Source organism: Scyliorhinus torazame, chromosome 5 (assembly GCF_047496885.1).
Source record: "Scyliorhinus torazame isolate Kashiwa2021f chromosome 5, sScyTor2.1, whole genome shotgun sequence".
In the NCBI taxonomy this organism is placed as follows: Eukaryota; Metazoa; Chordata; class Chondrichthyes; order Carcharhiniformes; family Scyliorhinidae; genus Scyliorhinus; species Scyliorhinus torazame.
The window spans coordinates 148,991,489-149,014,352 of record NC_092711.1 but is presented as its reverse complement, the minus strand read 5'-3'; the positions used below and the strand labels follow the sequence as shown (position 1 = coordinate 149,014,352).

At 46.2% G+C, this 22,864-nt stretch overlaps 1 long non-coding RNA gene across 1 annotated transcript; it reads left to right on the top strand.

The window, feature by feature from the left end:
• The first annotated feature begins 7,210 nt into the window (after window positions 1-7,210).
• LOC140422037 (uncharacterized) lies at window positions 7,211-14,141 on the top strand. Its single transcript, XR_011947235.1, has 2 exons — window positions 7,211-7,325; window positions 11,800-14,141. It is a non-coding gene; the product is annotated as an uncharacterized lncRNA (long non-coding RNA).
• The last annotated feature ends 8,723 nt before the right edge of the window (window positions 14,142-22,864 follow it).

Sequence of the window (22,864 nt, the reverse complement as noted above, 5' to 3'; positions counted from 1 at the left end):
GGATCAAATGGCCTCCTTCTGTGCAGTAACACTTCATTGATTCTGTGCTGGGCACTAAAGTGAAAGTAACCATGATGAACTGGACCGCCTATGTCGTTTATTTAAACGTGATTTTCCTCAATGTGTCCATCTGTAACTGGACCTCTCACTGAATGTAATCACATTGACTTGGGACTGTCTATAATGAAGGCTGTTGTGCAGAACTGGACTCAATGTAACCTTTACTGATTTGGGCGTGGATTCATTAAAAGTAACGGCGCTGAACTCGAACTTCCCACATTGAAACCAACTGGACGGAACTGGAAATGCTCCTTGTGGTGATATCCATCACTGTAAATACACAAGGGGCTAATGTAAATACACGTAGACTAGATAGACACTAGAGGGAGCACCAGAGACATGACACACAGTCAACCAATAGGCCAGTAAAATAGGACACGACCAATGGGCATTCACGATACACACAGAGGTGACACTAATACAGGGGGGCATTACACCAACCCATATATAAGGACACAGCACACATGATCTTCCTCCTTCCAGACACTCAGTGGGTACAGTCACAGGGTTGATTGAACATCACACCCACCATGTGGATTGTAGCAGACTGGTTCGTCAGTCTGAGTAGCCATAGAAGGATTAGCAATAGCGTTGAATCCAAGTAGGAGAATCGTTAACAGTAATAAATGTGTTAAAGCTATCTCCAAGTCTGAACCTTCCTTTGTCAGAGTGCACATCAAGGAAGCAGTTATGCTACGTCAAGAGCATAACAAAACACTCCTGATGAATATACAGATGTTTGAATGAAGCTGGGTGCACAGTTTCAGAGATATTTGTAAAAGGGGCTGTGATGCAATCTCATCACTGGCACTGAGTAAATAATCACGGGGAGAACCTGGCCGTGTTCCCATTAGGGCTCTGGTCAATCATCCATTAAACCACTAACTCAGCATTATCGGCTTGAAGCCGCGCACACGTCCCGTTTTCATCATTCCAACCCAACGTTTATTATTCTGTTATAGTTAATGAAGGGATGGAATTGGGATCTATTTCACATTGCAGCTGTGTCGGAACAGCTGGAAAGTCTGGCAGCAGCTGCACTAATCAGTTTGTTAACATTAGTTTATTTAATTTAATTGATCAAACATTTAATTGTCTCCCTGGAGAGTGACATGCGGTTTAAACCTGACACATTTTCTTTTGTTTTTAAATATTTTATTGAGGCATTTATATTATAAATTTTAACACAATGAACAATGACACACCCAAAGCCCAGCCAACATCTGACATAAACAGCTCCCCAGCAACGCCTCCTCTCACCCCCTGAACTCCCTGGTCTTCTGACACACCAAAGATCGCTACCTCTGGACTCAGAACCACTCTTGCCTTCAGTACCTCCGACATGATGTCACCAAACCCCTGCCAGAGTCCCACAAGCCCTGGACACACCCAGAAAATGTGGACATGGTTTGCGGGCCCACTGCGCACGGCCCACACCTATCCTCCACCCCTGCTCATCCGGGTCATGTTCATATGTGCCCCGTGGCTCTAATAATAATCGCTTACTGTCACAAGGAGGCTTCAATGAAGTTACTGTGAAAAGCTCCTAGTCGCCACATTCCAGCACCTGTTCAGGGAGACCTTGTCGAAATCCTTCTGAAAGTCTGAATAAACCACATCCAATGGTTCTGCCTGGTCAATTTTACTAGTTAAATCTTCAAAGAATTCTAGTAGATATGTCAAGCATGATTTTTGTTTGTAAATCCATGCTGACTTTGTCTGATTGCATCACTGCTTTCCAAATGCTGTGCTATGAAATGCTTGATAATGGACTCACAGAATTTACAGTGCAAAAGGAGGCCATTCAGCCCATCGAGTCTGCAACGGCCCCTGGAAAGAGCACCCCACGCCTCCACCCCATCCCCGTAACCCAGCAACCCAACCTTTTTGGACACTAAGGGCAATTTAACATGGCCAATCCATCTAACCTGCACATCTTTTGATTGTGGGAGGAAACCGGAGAACCTGGAGGAAACCCACTCAGATATGGGGAGAATGTGCAGACTCCGTACAGAGTGACCCAAGCTGGGAATTGAACCTGGGACCCTAGAGCTGTGAAGCAACTGTGCTAACCACTGTGCTACCATGGCTCCAGCAACTCCCGTCCTATCAAGGTTAGGTTCACTGGTCTGTAGTTCCCTGTTTTCTCTCTCTCTCCCTTTTTGAATACTGGGGTTATATAAGCTACCCTCCAATCTGTAGGAACCATTCCAGGTCCAAAGAATTTTGGAAAATGACCACCAATTGATCTACTATTTCTCGGAGCACTCCCTTAAGTATTCAGGGATGAAGATTATCAGGCCCTGGAGATTTGAAACTTTCAATCCCATTATTGGCCGATTCTGTGATGGTAGTGCCATTGAATGTCAAAGGAGAATAGTTTGATTCACTCTTATTGGAGATGGTCATTGCCTGGCACTTGTATGGTGTAAATGTTACTTGTTACTTGTCAGCCCAAGTCTGGATATTGTCCAGGTCTTAGTGCATTTGAATGTGGACTACTTCAGTGTCTGAGGAGTCACAAATGGTGCTGAACATTGTGCAGTCATCCGCAAACATCCCCACTTCTGACCTTATGATGGAAGGAAGGTAATTGATGAAGCAGCTGGAGATAGTCGTGCCGAGGGCACTACAGACTGACATCTGTGATGCTGGGAACCTCCAGAATAGATCGAGATGGATCATCTACTCGCACGTTTGGCTGACGATTGTTACAAACGTCTTTTGCACAGATGTTCTGGGCTCATCCATCATTGAGAATGGGGATATTTGTGGAGCCTCCTCCTCCAGTGAGTTGTTTAATTGTCCACCTCCATTCACAGTTGGATGTGGCAGGACTGAAGAGCTTAGAACTGATGTATTCATTGTGGAATTGCTTAGCTCTGTCTATTATTTGCTGCTTATGCTGTTTGGCTTCTAGGTTGATGCCTCACTTTTAGGTATGCCTGGTGTTGCGCCTGGCTTGCCCTCCTGTACTGTTCATTGAACCAGGGTTTATCCCCTGGCTTGCTGGTAATGGTAGAGTGGGGGATGTGCCGGGCCATGAGGTTGCAGATTATGCTTGAGTACAATTCTGCTGCTGATGGTCCACAGCGTTCATGGATGTCCAGTCTTGGGTTATTAGATTTGTTCAAAGCCTATCCCATTTAGCACGGTGGTAGTGCCACACAACATGATGGAGGGTATCCTCAATCTGAAAAGAGGACTTTGTCTCCACAAGGACTGTGCAGTGATCACTATTACCGAGACTGTCATGGACAGAGCATCTGCAGGTTGGTGATAATGAGGTCTGGTAATTTTTTGCCTCACCACCTATCACAGACCCAGTCTAGCAGTTACGTCCTTTCGGACCCGGCCAGCTTGGTCAGTAATGATACTACTGAGACACTCTTGGTGATGGACATTGAAGTTCCCCCACCCAGAGTCCATTCTGTGCCCTTGATGGTGTTTAACATAGAGAAGTACTCATTCATCAGCTGAGGCTGGACAGTATGTGGAAATCAGCAGGAGGATTTCTTGCCCATGTTTACCTGAAGACATGAGACTTCATGGGGTCCAGAGTGAATTGACCCCAGGACAACTCCCTCCCTCCCGACTGTGTACCACTGTGCCACCACCTCTGCTGATATGTCCTGTCCCACTAGCAGGACAGAGGACATCCAGTGCACTGAATGTGGAAAGAGCTTTAATCAGTTATACAGCTTGAAGAAAACATAAAGAATTGATGCAGGGAAAGACCCAACAAAGGGCCACCTGGACTCGAAGCGTCAGCTCTTTTCTCTCCTTCCAGATGCTGCCAGACCTGCTGAGTTTTTCCAGCATTTTCTCTTTTGGGTTCAAGACCCAACACGTGTTATGTGTGTGGACAAATGATAAAATGTTGAGAGACACAAGGGCACTTGCACCATGGAGAAACAATGGAAATGTGGGGACTGTGGGAAGGGATTCATATCCCCATCGAAGCTGGAAATTCATCAACACAGTCACACTGGGGCGAGGCCATTCACCTGCTGTGTGTGTGGGAAGGGATTCCCACTTACAGAGACACAAATGAGCTCACACTGGGGACAAACCGTTCATGTGCTCTCACTGTGGGAAGAGATTCAAACATTCATCCACCCTTCTGACACATTAGCGAGTTCACACTGGGGAGAGACCGTTCACCTGCAAAAAGTGTGGGAAGGGATTCAGTGAGTCATTCAATTTTCTGACACACCAGTGAGTTCACACCGGGGAGTGGCCTTTGACCTGCACTGTGTGTGGGAAGCAATTCACTCGTTCTTCTAACCTGTGAATACACCAAGTCACTGACACCAATGAGAGTCCCTTTAAATGCTCTGCCTGTGGGAGTGGCTTCAAAAGTTCTCAAGAACTGATGTCCCACCAGTGCACTCACACTGAGGAGAGACCGTTCAGCTGCTCTGACCTTGGGAAGAGGTTTAGAAGGTCATCCAACATGTTGGAACACCAGCGGGTTCACACAGGGACAGGCCATTCACCTGCTCTGAGTGTGAGAAAGGATTTATTCAGTTATCCAAACTGCAGATGCACCAATGAATCCACATCGGGCAGAGGCCATTCACCTGCTCTGATTGTGGGAATGGATTCTGTGATTCATCCACCCTGAAGACACACCAGCAGAGAGAGGTTGTTCATCTGATCTATTTGTGGAAAAGGATTCACTCTGCTATGCATCCTGTTGAGACAGAAGAGTGTTCAGAAGTGATGACAGGGATTGGATTCTGCTGTTTTTCTGCTGTTAATCACACCCAGGACTGAACCATGTTCATTCTGACACTTGGTGAGGTGGGATGGTTAGAGGGTTTCTTTCTGCTGCACTGGCCGTTCTCACGACCTTGCTGACAGTGGGCTGATGCTCTTTGAGTCTGGGAGAGTACATCTCCTTTGAAATGATCCACAAAAAGTCGCTTCCCATAACCGAGTGAATCCCTTCCCGCAGTCAGTCAGGTGAACGGTCTCTCCAATGACACTCTCTCATTGGAGTGTCAGCTGCTGGATAATTGAGTGAATCCGATCCCTGGTATGAACTCGCTGATGAATCAGAAAGCTATACGAATCACGGAATCCTTTTCTGCAAGCAGAGCAGGTGAACACCACATCCTGGTGAACACTTTCTCCCCAGTGTGAACACACTGGTCTATCATCTGGCTGAATGACTTAGTGAATCCCTGTCCACATGCAGATCATTTGAAAGGCCTCTCCCGAGTGTGAATTTACTGCTGTGTCTGCAGGGTGGATAAATTACTGAATCCTTTCCCACATTCAGAGCAGGTGAATGGCTTCTCCCCGGTTTGAGCTCTTTGATGTGGCAGCAGGTGGGATGACTGAGTGAATCCCTTCCCACACACAGAGCAGGTGAGTGGCCTCTCCCCAGTGTGACGACATTGATGAGTTTCAGCACAGATGGGGATCTGAATCCTTTCCCACAGTGCCCACATTTTCAGGGTTTCTCCATAGTGCAGGCGTCCTTGAGACTCTCCAGGTTTCATAATCAGTTGAAGCATCGTCCACAGCAAAAATATGCAGGATTTCTCTCCACTCTGAATAATGCGATGTTTTTTCAGGCTGTGTAATTGGTTAACATCAGGACGGCACGGTGGTGCAGTGGTTGGCACTGCTGCCTAGGGCGCTGAGGACCCGGGTTCGATCCCGGCCCCCTGTCTGTGTGGAGTTACACATTGTCCCCATGTCTGCGCGGGTCTCATCCCCACAACCCAAAGATGTGCAGGTTAGGTGGATCGGTCGCACTAAATTGCCCCTTAATTGGACAAAATCATTGGGTATTCTAAATTTATAAAACAAAGTAATTGGTTGACGCCTTTTCCAGTCAGTTCCTTGGAACGCAATTACCCAGGTGTCTGTGTGTCTTGGTGCTTTAAAATCTCTTGAGACAGACAAACATTTCTACATCTAGATTCAAAGTCCGATCATATTCAGGTCCCAAGGAATCGAGTGACTCTGTCAGACCCAGATGCGAGATTTACTTTCAGATTTCTGTCTGTAAATCCTCACTTTCTAATGTACTGGAAAAGGAGATTATAAATATCATCACTGTCAAATAAAACAGAAATTCAGAAGACAAGTCTAGTTTCTATGGAATATTTTTCTTCCCTTGTTCCCCTAAAGCTGTAAATTTCCATCCCACATACTCCCTCCATTCTCATTCTGCTGTATCTAATATTAACCCATGATTAGACATATGGGGCAGTGGGGGAGAACTTTATTTCGGCAGTGAGTGCTGATGACTTGGAACTCATTACCTAGTGGTGCAAGTTGAGACGATAAGATTATTTGAAACTGAATGTAGAAGGGCACGTGAAGGAAATAAACTTGCAGAGGTATGGTGATATCGAGAGGAAATGTGACAGCCTGAATTGTTCTGCAGAGAGTCGGCATGGACTCAAGTGACTGAATGGATTCCTTCTGTGCTGTAATAAAATAGAGAACTTATTCACAGAACTATATCAGAAGACAAGAAATAATAATAAATGGCTTAATCACTTTAATGTGAACAGTATGAAATAGACCATTCTTTTAGCCAGACAAATAAATGTGTCAAGCTGAGGGACCAAAGGATGTCAATGTCTTTGAGAGAGAGAGAGAGAGACCTGGGCCAAGATTTTCAGAGTCTGAACCCTCCCTGGATTCGCTTCCTTTCCTACAGTTGCTGCAAGTCACCAATGTCTCCCCAGAATGAGAAAGGAAATGGAAAGGAGGAAACACTGAGCTCCCAGATGAGGAGGAAGTTTTAGTCTGAAACTCATTGTCCAACCTCCGAATTGTGACGTCACAACGGAGCCGTGCCTGATTCAACCAATACCAAATCACTCTGCTCCACGGTGACGTCTGCGGGTTCCCCAGTGCGCAGTCCCGTCCCCATTGTTCCCCCTCCCCCGACACCTCCTCCAGACAAGGTTTCCAGGCAACTGGCTGATTGCTCCCGCCTGAGCGAGAAGCCGCTCGGTGATCTCCCCCGAGGTCCGGGACTGCGCATGTTCAAAGGGCGGTGTAGGTGCGCATGTGCGGGGAGGCCCCGCCCCTTGACCCACATGTCGGGGTATTGACCAATGGCAAACTGAGAGGACCGGTAGGACTCTTCTCCGCCTGCCAATCAGAGTTCCTTCATTGTCTGCCTGCGGACTTTGGAATTGAGCTTGTTAACCTGCTCATTCCGACCCAGCAAAGCTGCTGCTCCTCACTCTGAATGAGCTTGAGCTTCACACCTCCTCCCGTCTCCAACATCTGTGAGTAAAACTTTCTTTTCTCATTCTCACCTTCAATTGGTGACTTGCAGCAACTGAAGGGAAAGGAAGTGAATCCAGGGAGGGTGCAGACTCTGGAAAGCTTGGCCCAGGTCTCTCCCTCCCTTAAAGACATTGACATCCTTTGCTCCCTCAGTTTGACACATTTATTTGTCTGGCTAAAAGAATGGTCTCTTTCTCAATGCTCACAGCTCTGTCACTCCGCCCCTCCGAATCCGCTCCCTGAAGACGACGTATGGGGTAGTTTTTGGAGACTCGGTATTGGGGAATGAGAGAGGAAAAAATGTTCCATAGAAATGAGAGTTGTCGATTCTGAATTTCTATCCTACACTTTTGTAAACTCATTTTGTAAACTCCTTTTATAGGATATTAGAAGAGGAGGAATTACAGACAGAAATCTCAAACGTAACCTCTCGATGTGACGGAGCCACTCTATTCCTTGGGACCTGATTATCATCAGCCTTTGAATCTAGAAGGAGAAATATTTGTCTGTTCTGTTGGCTTCAAAATATTTTAACCATCAGTGTGACTGGAAAAGCACCGAGACACACACACCCGAGTGAGAGTGTTCCAGAGCACTGACTGTGGAAAGAGCTTAGGGGCTTTTCACGGTAACTTCATTGAAGCCTACTTGTGACAATAAGTGATTTTCATTCATTCATTCATTTAACCAGTTACATAGCCTGAAAAAAACATCACACCATTCACAGCGGGGAGAGACCATACACGTGTTCTGTGCAGGAGGCTTCAACTGATTGTCTGACCGGGAGAGACACAAGGAGACCCAAAACATGGAGAAACCGTGGAAATGTGGGAACTGTGGGAAGGGATTCAGATCCCCATCTGTGCTGGAAGCTCATCGATGCATTCACATGGGGGAGAGGTCCTTTACCTGCTCTGTGTGGAAAGGGATTTGCTGTGTTATCCAACCTGCGGGCACACCAGCGAATTCACACCGGCGAGAAGCCATTCACCTGCTCTCAATGTGGGAACAGATTCAGTGATTCATCCAACCTGCGGAATCATCAGCTAATTCACACTGGATAGCGCCTGTTCATCTGCTCTCAGTGTGGGAAGAGATTCACTGAGTTATGCAGCCTGAAGAAACATCAGCGAGTTCACACTGGGGAGAGGCCATTCACCTGCTCTGCTTGTGGGAAGGGATTTACTGAGCTATCCATATTGAAGAAACGCCAGCGAGTTCACACAGGGGAGAGGCCATACACCTGCTCTCAGTGTGGGAAGAAATTCACTCGGTCAGACACCCTGCAGTCACATGAGCAAGTTCACACTGGGGAGAGGCCATGCATCTGCCCTCAGTGTGGGAAGGCATTCCGAGTTTCAACCAGCCTACGGTCACATCAGCGAGTTCACACTGGGGAGAGGCCGTTCACCTGCTCTCAGTGTGGGAAAGGATTTATTCACTCATCCAGCCTGTGGACACACCAACGACTTCACACTGGATAAAGGCCACTCGTGCTCTCAGCCTGGGAAGGAAATCTGTGATTCATCGCACCTGCTGATTTGCCACCAAATTCACAATTGATTACAGGGGTTGGATTCTGTTATTGTTTCTGCTTCAATGACATCCAGGACTGCATTTTGTTCATTCTGATAGTTGGTCAATGGAGATGGTCAGATGATTTCTTTCTACTGGACTGGCTGGTCTCACGACATTGTCGCCAGTGGGCTGATGGTCTTTGATACTTGTTGCAATTGCCTGGTTCTAAATTTCACGAGGATCACAGACTGAAAGAGTATTTGTAAGTTTGAAGATATTTAGTTCCTATTTCTGTTTGGAACCCCCAAAGCACGCCACCTTGCCATGGAGATGGACTGTGGTGGTTAAATGTTTTTTCCTGTTTAATTTATTTGGGTGTTCCTTACAGAAGAAAACTACGAGGGTATAAAATGAAAATCACTTATTGTCACAAGTAGGCTTCAAATGAAGTTACTGTGAAAAGCCTCTAGTCGCCACATTCCGGCACCTGTTCGGGGAGGCTGTTACGGGAATTGAACTGTACTGCTGGCCTGCCTTGGTCTGCTTTCAAAGCCAGCGATTTAGCCCTGTGCTAAACAGCCCCTGCAGAGTGGCAAGTTGTTTGAGGTGGATTGGGAAACAGAGAATAGCTAATATTAAAGGAAATGTTACATATTTACCAGCTGGTCAGTTAGCTCAGTTGGCTGGTTCATGATGCGGAGATACGCCAACAGCATGTGTTCAATTCCCGTTCAGAGGTTATCCATGAAGGCCCTGCCTTCTCAACATTGCCCCTCACCTGAAGTCTGGTGACCCTCAAGTAAGTCATCACCAGTAAGCTCTCTCTCTCTCAAAGGGGAGAGCAGCCCATGGTCCTTTGGTGACTTTCATTTTCCAGAATACAGCAAATCTAGATTCCTTTAAGGAACACAAATCAAAGTTAAAGATCCCATTAGATCAAAGGAAGCGCCTCTTGAAGTGGCCAAAACAGTAGTAAGCCTGAGGATTGGGAACTTGTTTGGAATTCAGCAAAGGAGGACCAAGAAACTGCTAAACCAAAAAAATAGAATCTGAGAGCAAACTGGGGAGAACTGTAAAAGCTCCTATCGAAATGTGAAAAGGAAAAGATTAGCAAAGGCCAATGTGGGTCCATTCCAGGCAGAGACAGGAGAGTTTATAATGGGGAATAAGGAAATGGCAGAGAAACTAAACAATGTGTGTCTGTCTACATGGAGGAAGATACAGAAAATCTCTCAAAAACTCAAGGGAACCAAGGAACTAGTGTGCATGAGGGACTGAAAGAGATTAGTATTAGTAACAAAGTAGTATTGGAGAAATTCATGTGGGTTGAAAGTTAATAAAATCCCACAAAGTTGATGCTCTACATCCCAGAGTGCTGAAAGATGTGGCTGTAGAGATCGTGGATACATTGGTGATCATCTTTCAAAAATTCTACAGATTTTGGAATGGTTCCTGCAGATTGGAAGGTGGTAAATGTAACCCCACTATTTAAGGAGGGAGAGAGAAAACGGGGAACCACAGACCCATTAACCTGACATCAGTAGGAGGGAAAATGCTACAATCTATTATAAAGGATGTGATAACACACAAATTAGGAGCAGGAGTAGGCCACTCGGCCCCTCGAGCCTGCTCCACCATGCAATAAGTTCACGGCTGCTCTGATTGTAACCTCAAATCTACATACCCGCCACCCTCCCGATAACCTTTCACCCCCTTACTTACCAAGAATCTATCCAGCTCTGCCTTCAAAATATTCAAAGACTCTGCTTCCACTGCCCTTTGAGGAAGAGAGTTCCAAAGACTCACGATCCTCAGAGAAAAAAAGTTCTCCTCTGCCTTAAATGGGCAAGTTATTACTTTTAAAGTGACTCCAATTTCTAGATTCTCCCACAAGAGGAAACATCCTTTCCACATCCACCCTGTCAAAGATCCTCAGGATCTTTTACAGTTCAATCAACTCACCTAAACTCCATCGGACACAAGCCCAGCCTGTCCAATCATTCCTCATAAGACCAGCCTCCAATTCCAGGTATGAGTCCAGTAAACCTTCTCTGAACTGCTTCCAACACATTTACATCATTCCTTAAATGAGAGTAATACTGTACACAGTGCTCCAGATGTGGTCTCACCGATGTCCTATACAATTGAAGCATAACCTCCCTACTTTTGTATTCAACTCTCCTCACAATAAACAATAACATTCTATTAGCTTTCCTAATTACTTGCTGTACCTGTATACTCGCCTTTTGTGATTCATGCTCTTGGACACCCAGATCCCTCTGAATCTGAGCTCTGCAATCTCTCACCATTTAGATAATAAGCTTTTTTTATTCTTTCTACCCAGATGGACAATTACACCTTTTCCCACATGATTCTCCATTTAGCTGATTTTTTTCCCCACTCACTTAACCTATCTATATCACTTTAGTCTCCTTATGTCCACTTCACAATTTACTTTCCTTCCTATCTTTGTATAATTGGAACATAGGAGCAGGACTTGGCCATTCAGCCCGTTGAGCCTGCTCCACCATTCAATACGATCATAGCTGATCATCCACTTCAATGCATTTTCCCCCACACTATCCCCATATCCCTTTGTGTAGGGGCTGGTTTCGCACAGTGGGCTAAAACAGCTGGCTCGTAAAGCAGAACAAGGCCAGCAATGAGGGTTCAATTCCCGTACCAGCCTCCCCGAACAGGTGCCGGAATGTGGCGACAAGGGGCCTTTCACAGTAACTTCATTTGAAGCCTACTTGTGACAATAAGCGATTTTCATTTCATGTTATTGGTATTTAGAAATCTGTCAGCCTCTGCTTTAAACACACTCAATGACTGAGCTCCCACAGCCCTCTGGGGTAGAGAATTCCAAAGATTCACAACCCTCTGAGTAAAGAAATGTCTCCTCCGAGACCGATCCAAAGTGACTTATTTTGAAATTGTGTCCCCTGGTTCTAGACTCTCCAACCCGGGGAAACATCTCACCTGCATCTATTGCCAATTATTTTTGGCTATCCTCAACAGACACAGAATACAAAGCAGCTGATAAATGTGAAGAACAGATGATGAATGCTGCAGCATCGATAGCAACCTGTCTGACCATCAAGTGAAGAATTCTGCTGTCAGAGCCAGGCAACTACATATCACGGAATTGTTGAAGCTTTTCTTGTGTAATCTTGGAGGCTGCCCCGGTCTTTGGAAATCTAGGAGTGGATAAATTTATGCTCGCGATGGTGACATGTGAGAAGACTAAAATGGACTATACTTACTACACTCGCATGTATGTTTGCCTGTTGAAAAATGTAAAACGATATTACAGAGTATAAGTTGCATGTTTAGTTTAGCACATAGCTTAGCATGGTTTAGCACAGGGCTAAATCGCTGGCTTTGAAAGCAGACCAAGGCAGGCCAGCAGCACGGTTCAATTCCCATACCAGCCTCCCCGAACTGGCGCCGGAATGTGGCGACTAGCGGCTTTTCACAGTAACTTCATTTGAAGCCTACTTGTGACAATAAGCAATTTTCATTTCATTTCATGTAATCATAAGAAATGTTTAAAATTCAAAAAGTTTTTAGAAAAACAAAGCCATCTGCGTACATCGCTGGTTCATCTTTTTAAAGGGGGAGGTGTGACGATTGGAAGATTTTAGGAAAATTTGATTATAAATGTATTGGGCAATTTAAGGGTTAAAAGCGTGGGGTTAGAGTGCGGTTCACTGCAGTGGCCCTTTTTTTATTTTAAAGAAGGATCCTGTTTTGCAGGGCCTGGGTGTTTTTAGTAGCCAGAAGGTGAAATTGTCAAAGGAATGTGTTTTCAGTCTGGGCTAATGGACTGTGGTTTGACTGGGAAAGTACTTGTGGAATTACTGTACTTTGCAGCCGTCAGAGCTCATTTGTTTTCCAGCTTGGGGAGATGAGGGCATTGCTGGGTGGAACCGAGGAAGGCAGAAAGACATTTAAAAAGTCTTGAGAGAGCAGTTTTTGGAGAAAGATTTGGAGAGAGGAGTTGAATTCTGGGTCCACAATTCTCCCACAGTAAGATAGATTGAGAGCTGTATCTTTCTTTTCCTGTTGTTTAATGGGAGATTGAGTAGTGACGTTTAAATGGGTAATTGTAAGCTGTTGTTTTTGGGTGTGAAGTTAAAAAGTTTAAATTGTAGTCATAAGAAAGTTTTATTTTAAAAATAACCAAGCCCTATTTCTTCATGCGATCACTCCTGGAGCGAATCATTCTTTCCGCACAGTCTGACAAATAAACTGAAATATTGGGGCTTTGGTCCAGTATCCGAGCCTCTGTTGGGGTCTGGTCTGGGATCGGAATAGTGACCAATGTAACAATTGGTTGGAGGTCCATTTCCCAGTCAGTCCTCCAGCACCTTCCTGTCTCTCTATTAGTGCGACGTCCATGGCAGTTTCCCAAATGGGGCACAGCTCCTGTATTTCTCAGCTAAATTCAGCCCTCAGCTCCGTCACCTGGCTGTCATTGATACAAGCGACAGAGACAGAAAGGGGCAGAGGAGGAAATGAGAAGTTAAAACTTGTGGCTCAAAATCAACACTTCAACATTTGTCAGTGAAATATATGTTATTTATACTGGGTTTTAATTATTAGATTTAGGCATCGGAGGCAAAGGGTGGAGGGTTTTAAAGCGTAACTTTTCCTTTCTAGCTAGTGTCAGTCATAGGTCAGTGGGCAGCACTATCACCTCTGGATCAGAAGGTTAAGACCCAGTTAGGGACCTGTGGACAAAAACCAGTTCCAACATTCCTGGTCCCAGCACGGAGGGAGCGCTGCACTGTCTTCCAAACAAGATGTTAAACTGAGGCCCTGTCTGCCCCTCTCAGGTGGATGCAAAAGTTCCTACAGCCACTATTTTGAAGAAGAGCAGGGGAGTTATCCCCGGTGTCCTGGTCAATATTTATCCCTCAATCAACATCACTAAAAACAGATCATCTGCTCATTATCATTTGCTGTGTGTGGGATTTTGCTGTGTGTAAATTGGCTGCCGCGCTTCCTACATTACAACAGTGACTACACTTAAAAGAACTTCATTGGCTGTAAAGCACTTTGGGACGTTCTGTGGTTGTGAAAGGCGCTATAGACATGTAATTTTTTGAATTGAAGGTTTATGTTATCTGATCTTGTTATCTGGAACTTAATTGATTTGAGCCACACCCAACTTGCGATTTAATAAATTCACTTTGGTTCAGACAAGACTTTAACCAATTAAGACAAAATCAGAATTGTCTGGATAGTAAATTTAAAAATAAGTTTATTAAATGAAAATGTTTACTGAACAAGTTTAAGACATTGACTTTTCCAACTTCATGTGGGTGATCAGTCTGTAGAAGCGTAACCCTCTCTGGCTCCTTTGACAGTAATTCTTGTGGAATTCAGCCTCGGGAGTCTAGCTCCTTCTTTCACAGTAATTTATTTGGAACTCGGCCTCGGGAGTCTTCAGTACTTGGCCAGCAAGGAAGATCTTCAGAACCTCTACTTTTATCCCCAAAGTGACCATTACCTCACGTCAGAGTTGGGTCTGTTGTGACATGATAATTGCTCAATTTGGTTACTAGATTAATTTAATTGGATCCCCAATTACTGACTCCACCTTCTGATTATCTCAGACAGGAATACAATAGAACTGTTTCATACTATCCCTTTATCTGATTCCATACAAACCCTTATTCATACAGTTTCAAATGTTGAGGCTAATCAGAGTTTGAAGGTCTCTCTTGTCAGTACATTTATCCACATTGCACTTTCTTTATACACAGCAATTAACCTTTGACATTTTTACAGCAAATGAGAATCAGGGCACGATCGAATGGCCACGATGCGCAAGGCGTGAATCCAAGTGCGCCAGTTAGATCGCAGGAGAGTCCGAAATTGGGCACCAAGCGCCAATCGGTTTCCGATCTAACCGGCCTATTCCCACTGGCCGGATGAAGGCCAATCTCCATCCCGTTAACGGGAAGGACCCCCTATCTTAAGGCAAAGCTTGATTTAAGCGACTCCCCAGTCGGTCACATGGACGCCGATGAGTATTGGCCCCACACAGACATGGGCCAGGCATCATGGTACCCGAGGGGTTCCTGGGCCATGGATGCCCCCGAATGGTCAGGGCTAGGGCAGGGTGCCCCCCTGGCACAGCCCCTGGGACGTGTGCATCTTGGCACTGCCAGACTGGCATCTTGGCACCGCAAACCTGGGTATTTCACACTCTGCCCATTCATGAAGATCACTCATAAAGACTGAGTCTTGATTTTGTGCAACAACCATGGGCGAGATTCTCCGACCCCCCGCCGGGTCGGAGAATCGCCGGGGGCTGGCGTAAATCCCATCCCCGCCGGTTGTCGAATTCTCCGGCACCGGATATTCGGCGGGGGCGGGAATCGCGCCGGTTGGCGTGCCCCCCCCCCCCGCGATTCTCCGGCCCGGATGGGCCGAAGTCCCGCCGCTAAAATGCCTGTCCCGCCGGCGTAGATTAAACCACCTACCTTACCGGTAGGACAAGGCGGTGCGGGCGGGGTCCTGGGGGGGGGGGGGGGCGTGGGGCGATCTGGTCCCGGGGGGGGGGGGGGGCAACGGTGGCCTGGCCCGCGATCGGGACCCACCGATCCGCGGGCGGGCCTGTGCCGTAGGGGCACTCTTTCCCTTACGCCTTCGCCACGGTCTCCACCATGGTGGAGGCGGAAGAGACTCCCTCCACTGCGCATGCGCGGGAATGCCGTCAGCGGCCGCTGATGCTCCCGCGCATGCGCCGCCCGGAGATGTAATTTCCGCGCCAGCTAGCGGGGCACCAAAGGCCTTTTCCGCCAGCTGGCGGGGCGGAAATTCGTCCGGCGCCGGCCTAGCCCCTTAAGGTTGGGGCTCGGCCCCCATAGATGCGGAGCATTCCGCACCTTTGGGGCGGCGCGATGCCCAACTGATTTGCGCCGTTTTGGGCACCAGTCGGCGGACATCGCGCCGATATCGGAGAATTTCGCCCCTTGTCTTTCTCTCCATTTCAAATCCCCTGTGAAAATCCAAACACAATGTATTGTGAAATTATTAGATTTAAAACAGAACGAGTTGTTGGGATTCACTGCCTGACAAAGGTGCAGGAAGGAAATTCAACTGTAACTTTCACAAGTTAACTGGACAGATTCTGGAGGAAAAGAAACTTGCCGGGCGATGGGACTAATTAGTTAATTCAAAGAGCTAGCATGGGAACAATGGGCGGGATGGCCTCTTTCTGTGCTGACTGAGACTCGTTTGCATTTGAAGAAAGTGGGAAATATCTGGAAGCCACTTCCTACGATGCGGGTAGAAGCAGAGATGATGGAATGTTACCCAAAGGAAATTGGATGGGCTTTTAAGGGAAATAAACTGACAGGGATACGGGGATAGAACGGGGCAATGGTTTGATCTACAGAGATCTACAAGTTGTGAATCTTTGGAATTCTCTACCCCACAGGGCTGTGGGAGCTCAGTCATTGAGTGTGTTTAAAGCAGAGACTGACAGATTTCTAAATCCCAATAACACAAAGGGATATGGGGATAGTGTGGGGGGAAAGGCATTGAAGTGGATGATCAGCCATGATCATATTGAATGGTGGAGCAGGCTCGATGGGCTGAATGGCCAACTCCTCCTATGTTCCAATGATACAAAGATAAGCAGGAAAGGAAATTATGAAGAGGACATAAGGAGGTTAAAAAGGTAGATATTAAATGAGTGGAATAAGATCTGCCAAATGGGGAACGTGGGAAAATGTGAAATTGTCCATGTTGGCCAGAAGAATATAAAAGCTTATTATCTAAATGGTGAGAGATTGCAGAGCTCTGAGATTCAGAGGGATCTGGGTGTCCAAGAGCATGAATCACAAAAGGCGAGTATACAGGTCCAGCAAGTAATTAGGAAAGCTAATAGAATGTTATTGTTTATTGTGGGGGAATTGAATACAAAAGTAGGGAGGTTCTGCTTCAGTTATACACGGTAGCACAAGTGGATACCACTGTGGCTTCACAGCTCCAGGGTCCGAGAATCGATTCCCCACTTGATCACTGTCTGTGGAGTCTGCACGTTTCCCCGTTTCTGCGTGAGTTTCCTCCAGGTGCTCTCAGTCAAAAGGCGTGCAGGTTAGGTGGATTGGCCACAATAAATTGACCTTAGTGATCAAAAAGGTTAGGAGGGCTTATTGGGTTACGGGGATAGCGCTTAAGTGGGTCGGTGCAGACTCGATGGGCTGAATGGCCTCCTTCTTCACTATATGTTCTATGTACTATATTGGCGAGGCCACATCTGGAGCACTGTGTACAGTATTACTCTCATTTAAGGAATGATGTAAATGTGTTGGAAGCAGTTCAAAGAAGGTTTACTGGACTCATACCTGGAATTGGAGGCTGGTCTTATGAGGAATGATTGGACAGGCTGGGCTTGTGGCCGATGGAGTTTAGGTGACTTGATTGAACCGTATAAGATGCTGAGGGACCTTGACAGGGTGGATGTGGAAAGGATGTTTCCTCTTGTGGGAGAATCTAGAAATTGTGGTCACTACAAAAGTAATAACTTGCCCATTTAGGCAGAGGAGAACTTTATCTCTCAGAGGGTTGGGAGTCTTCTAAACTCTCTTCCTCAAAGGGCAGTGGAAGCAGAGTCTTTGAATATTTTTAAGGCAAAGCTGGATAGATTCTTGAAAATCAAGGGGGTGAATCTTTATCAGGGGTAGGTGGGAATAAGACCACACTAAGACCATAATCAGGGGGATAGATAGTATCCTTTGTGAGCAGGATAAAGAGTCCCGCATGGTATGTTGCCTGCCCGGTGCTAGGGTGCGGGACATCTCTGACCGGCTTGAAAGGATACTGGAGAGGGAGGGGGAGGATCCAGTTGTTGTGGTCCATGTCGGTACCAACAACATAGGCAAGTCTAGGAAAGAGGACCTGTTTAGAGATTATAAAGAGCTAGAATTCAAATTTTAAAAACAGGTCCTCAAGGGTCATAATCTCTGGAATACTGCCCGAGCCACGTGCAAATTGCCATAGGGAGGCAAGAATAAGGGAAGTTAACACGTGGCTGAAAGAGTGGTGTGGGAAAGAGGGGTTCCTTTTCATGGGACACTGGCATCAGTTTTGGGACAGGGGGGACCTATACCGTTGGGATGGTCTCCACCTGAACCGAGCTGGGACCAGTGTTCTGGCGAAAAGAATAAATAGGGTGGTCAATAGGACTTTAAACTAAAGATTGGGGGGGAAGGGAAAGTCAGGGAACCAAGAGGTGAAGTAATCAGTGGGAAGCGTAGCTGCTTAGGAATACAAAAAATCACGAAAAGACAAAACTCAGGAGAGGTTACGATAGTCCCCATCCCACAAAATATGACACAGTGTATGGAAAGGTTCAGTAAACCAAGGTCCACCACACTAAGAAAACAAAAAGGGACGGTCAATAGAGAATTAAAGGTGCTATATTTAAATGCGCGCAGTGTACGGAACAAGGTAGATGAGTTTGTGGCCCAGATTGTGACTGGCAGGTATGATGTGGTAGGCATCACAGAGACATGGTTGCAGGGGGTTCAGGACTGGCATTTAAACATCCAGGGATTCACAACCTATCGAAAAGACAGGGAGGTGGGCAGAGGGGGTGGGGTTGCCTTGTTAATTAGGAATGAAATTAAATCAATAGCACTAAACGACATAGGGCCAGATGATGTGGAGTCTGTGTGGGTAGAGTTGTGGAACCACAAAGGCAAAAAAACCATAATGGGAGTTATGTACAGGCCTCCTAACAGTGGTCAGGACCGGGGGCACAAAATGCACCACAAAATAGAAAGTGCATGTCAGAAAGGCAAGGTCACAGTGAACACGGGGGACTTCAATATGCAGGTAAATAATGCTGCCAGTGGACCCAAGGAAAGGGAATTCATCGAATGTTTACAGGAGGGCTTTTTGGAACAGCTTGTGATGGAGCCCACGAGGGAACAGGCCATTCTGGACTTTGTGTTATGTAATGAGCCAGACTTGATTAAAGATCTTAAAGTAAGGGAGAACTTAGGAGGCAGTGATCATAATATGGTAGAATTCAATCTCCAATTTGAAAGAAAGAAGGTAGAATCAGATGTAAAGGTGTTACAGTTAAATAAAGGTAACTACAGGGGCATGAGGGAGGAACTGATGAAAATCGACTGGGAGCAGAGCCTAGTGGGAAAGACAGTAGAACAGCAATGGCAGGAGTTTCTGGGAGTAATTGAGGACACAGTACAGAGGTTCATCCCAAAGAAAAGAAAGGTTATCAGAGGGGGGATTAGGCAGCCATGGCTGACAAAGGAAGTTAGGGAATGCATCAAAGCAAAAGAGAAAGCCTATAATGTGGCAAAGAGTAGTGGGAGGTCAGAAGATTGGGAAGGCTACAAAAACAAACAGAGGATAACAAAGAGAGAAATAAGGAAAGAGAGGATCAAATATGAAGGTAGGCTAGCCAGTAACATTAGGAATGATAGTAAAAGTTTCTTTAAATACATTAAAAACGGGAGGCAAAAGTTGACATTGGGCCGCTCCAAAATGACGCTGGTAATCTAGTGATGGGAGACAAGGAAATAGCTGAGGAACTAAATAAGTACTTTGCGTCAGTCTTCACAGTAAAAGACATGAGTAATATCCCAACAATTCCAGAGAGTCAGGGGGCAGAGTTGAATATGGTAGCCATCACAAAGGAGAAAGTGCTAGAGAAACTAAGAGGTCTAAAAATTGATAAATCTCTGGGCCCAGATGGGCTACATCCTAGGGTTCTAAAGGAGATAGCTGAAGAAATAGTGGAGGCATCAGTTATGATCTTTCAAAAGTTACTGGAGTCAGGGAAAGTCCCAGAGGATTGGAAAATCGCTGTTGTAACCCCCCTGTTCAAGAAGGGAACAAGGAAAAAGATGGAAAATTATAGGCCAATTAGCCTAACCTCGGCTGTTGGCAAGATTCTAGAATCCATTGTTAAGGATGAGATTTCTAAATTCTTGGAAGTGCAGGGTCGGATTAGGACAAGTCAGCATGGATTTAGTAAGGGGAGGTCGTGCCGGACAAACCTGTTAGAGTTCTTTGAAGAGATAACAAATAGGTTAGACCAAGAAGAGCCAATGGATGTTATCTATCTTGACTTCCAAAAGGCCTTTGATAAGGTGCCTCACGGGAGACTGCTGAGTAAAATAAGGGCCCATGGTATTCGAGGCAAGGTACTAACATGGATTGACGATTGGCTGTCAGGCAGAAGGCAGAGAGTTGGGATAAAAGGTTCTTTTTCGGAATGGCAACCGGTGACGAATGGTGTCCCGCAGGGTTCAGTGTTGGGGCCACAGCTGTTCTCTTTATATATTAATGATCTAGATGACGGGACTGGGGGCATTCTGGCTAAGTTTGCCGATGATACAAAGATAGGTGGAGGGGCAGGTAGTATGGAGGAGGTGGGGAGGCTGCAGAAAGATTTAGACAGTTTAGGAGAGTGGTCCAAGAAATGGCTGATTAAATTCAACGTGGGCAAGTGCGAGGTCTTACACTTGGAAAAAAGAATAGAGGCATGGACTATTTTCTAAACGGTGACAAAATTCATAATGCTGAAGTTCAAAGGGACTTGGGAGTCCTAGTCCAGGATTCTCTAAAGGTAAACTTGCAGGTTGAGTCCGTAATTAAGAAAGCAAATGCAATGTTGTCATTCATCTCAAGAGGCTTGGAATATAAAAGCAGGGATGTACTTCTGAAGCTTTATAAAGCATTAGTTAGGCCCCATTTAGAATACTGTGAGGAATTTTGGGCCCCACACATCAGGAAGGACATACTGGCACTGGAGCGGGTCCAGCAGAGATTCACACGGATGATCCCAGGAATGGTAGGCCTAACATACGATGAACGTCTGAGGATCCTGGGATTATAATCATTGGAGTTTAGGAAGTTGAGGGGAGATCTAATAGAAACTTACATGATAATGAATGGCTTAGATAGGGTGGATGCAGGGAAGTTGTTTCCATTACCAGGGGAGACTAGGACCCGGGGGCACAGCCTTAGAATAAAAGGGAGTCACTTTAGAACAGAGATGAGGAGAAATTTCTTCAGCCAGAGAGTGGTGGGTCTGTGGAATTCATTGCCACAGAGGGCGGTGGAGGCCGGGACGTTGAGTGTCTTTAAGACAGAAGTTGATAAATTCTTGATTTCTCGAGGAATTAAGGGCTATGGAGAGAGAGCGCGGGTAAATGGAGTTGAAATCAGCCATGATTGAATGGTGGAGTGGACTCGATGGGCCGAATGGCCTTCCGCTCCCATGTCTTTTTTTTTACAAATATTTTATTGAAAATTTTTGGTCAACCAACACAGTACATTGTGCATCCTTTACACAATATTATAACAACACAAATAACAATGACATATTTTATAAACAAACAAAATTTTTTTTAAAAAATGAATAAATAATAAATAACAAAAATGAAAACTAACCCTAATTGGCAACTGCCTTATCACAAGTAACACTCTCCAAAAATATAATTTAACAGTCCAATATATAATTATCTGTAGCAACGACCTATACATACTATACAGTATATATTAACAACCCTGAGAGTCCTTCTGGTTCCTCCTCCTCCCCCCCCCCGATCCTGGGCTGCTGCTGCTGCCTTCTTTTTTCCATTCCATCTATCTTTCTGCGAGGTATTCGACGAACGGTTGCCACCGCCTGGTGAACCCTTGAGCCGACCCCCTTAGAACAAACTTAATCCGCTCTAGCTTTATAAACCCTGCCATGTAATTTATCCAGGTCTCCACCCCCGGGGGCTTGGCTTCTTTCCACATTAACAATATCCTGCGCCGGGCTACTAGGGACGCAAAGGCCAAAACATCGGCCTCTCTCGCCTCCTGCACTCCCAGCTCTTGTGCAACCCCAAATATAGCCAACCCCCTGCTTGGTTCGACCCGGACCCCCACTACTTTTGAAAGCACCTTTGTCACCCCCATCCAAAACCCCTGTAGTGCCGGGCATGACCAAAACATATGGGTATGATTCGCTGGGCTTCTCGAGCACCTCGCACACCTATCCTCCACCCCAAAAAATTTACTGAGCCGTGCTCCAGTCATATGCGCCCTGTGTAATACCTTAAACTGAATCAGGCTTAGCCTGGCACACGAGGACGACGAGTTTACCCTGCTTAGGGCATCTGCCCACAGCCCCTCCTCGATCTCCTCCCCCAGCTCTTCTTCCCATTTCCCTTTTAGTTCTTCTACCATAGTCTCCCCTTCGTCCCTCATTTCCCTATATATATCTGACACCTTACCATCCCCCACCCATGTCTTTGAGATCACTCTGTCCTGCACCTCTTGTGTCGGGAGCTGCGGGAATTCCCTCACCTGTTGCCTCGCAAAAGCCCTCAGTTGCATATACCTGAATGCATTCCCTTGGGGCAACCCATATTTCTCGGTCAGCGCTCCCAGACTCGCGAACTTCCCATCCACAAACAGATCTTTCAGTTGCGTTATTCCTGCTCTTTGCCACATTCCATATCCCCCATCCATTCCCCCCGGGGCAAACCTATGGTTGTTTCTTATCGTGGACCCCCCCAAGGCTCCAGTCTTTCCCCTATGCCGTCTCCACTGTCCCCAAATCTTCAGTGTAGCCACCACCACCGGGCTTGTGGTGTAGTTCCTCGGTGAGAACGGCAATGGGGCTGTCACCATAGCCTATAGGCTAGTCCCCCTACAGGACGCCCTCTCTAATCTCTTCCACGCCGCTCCCTCCTCCTCTCCCATCCACTTACTCACCATTGAAATATTAGCGGCCCAATAATACTCACTTAGGCTCGGTAGTGCCAGTCCCCCCCCTATCCCTGCTACGCTGTAAGAATCCCTTCCTCACTCTCGGGGTCTTCCCGGCCCACACAAAACCCATGATGCTCTTTTCAATCCTTTTTAAAAAAGCCTTCGTGATCACCACCGGGAGGCACTGAAACACAAAGAGGAATCTCGGGAGGACCACCATCTTAACCGCCTGCACCCTCCCTGCCAGTGACAGGGATAC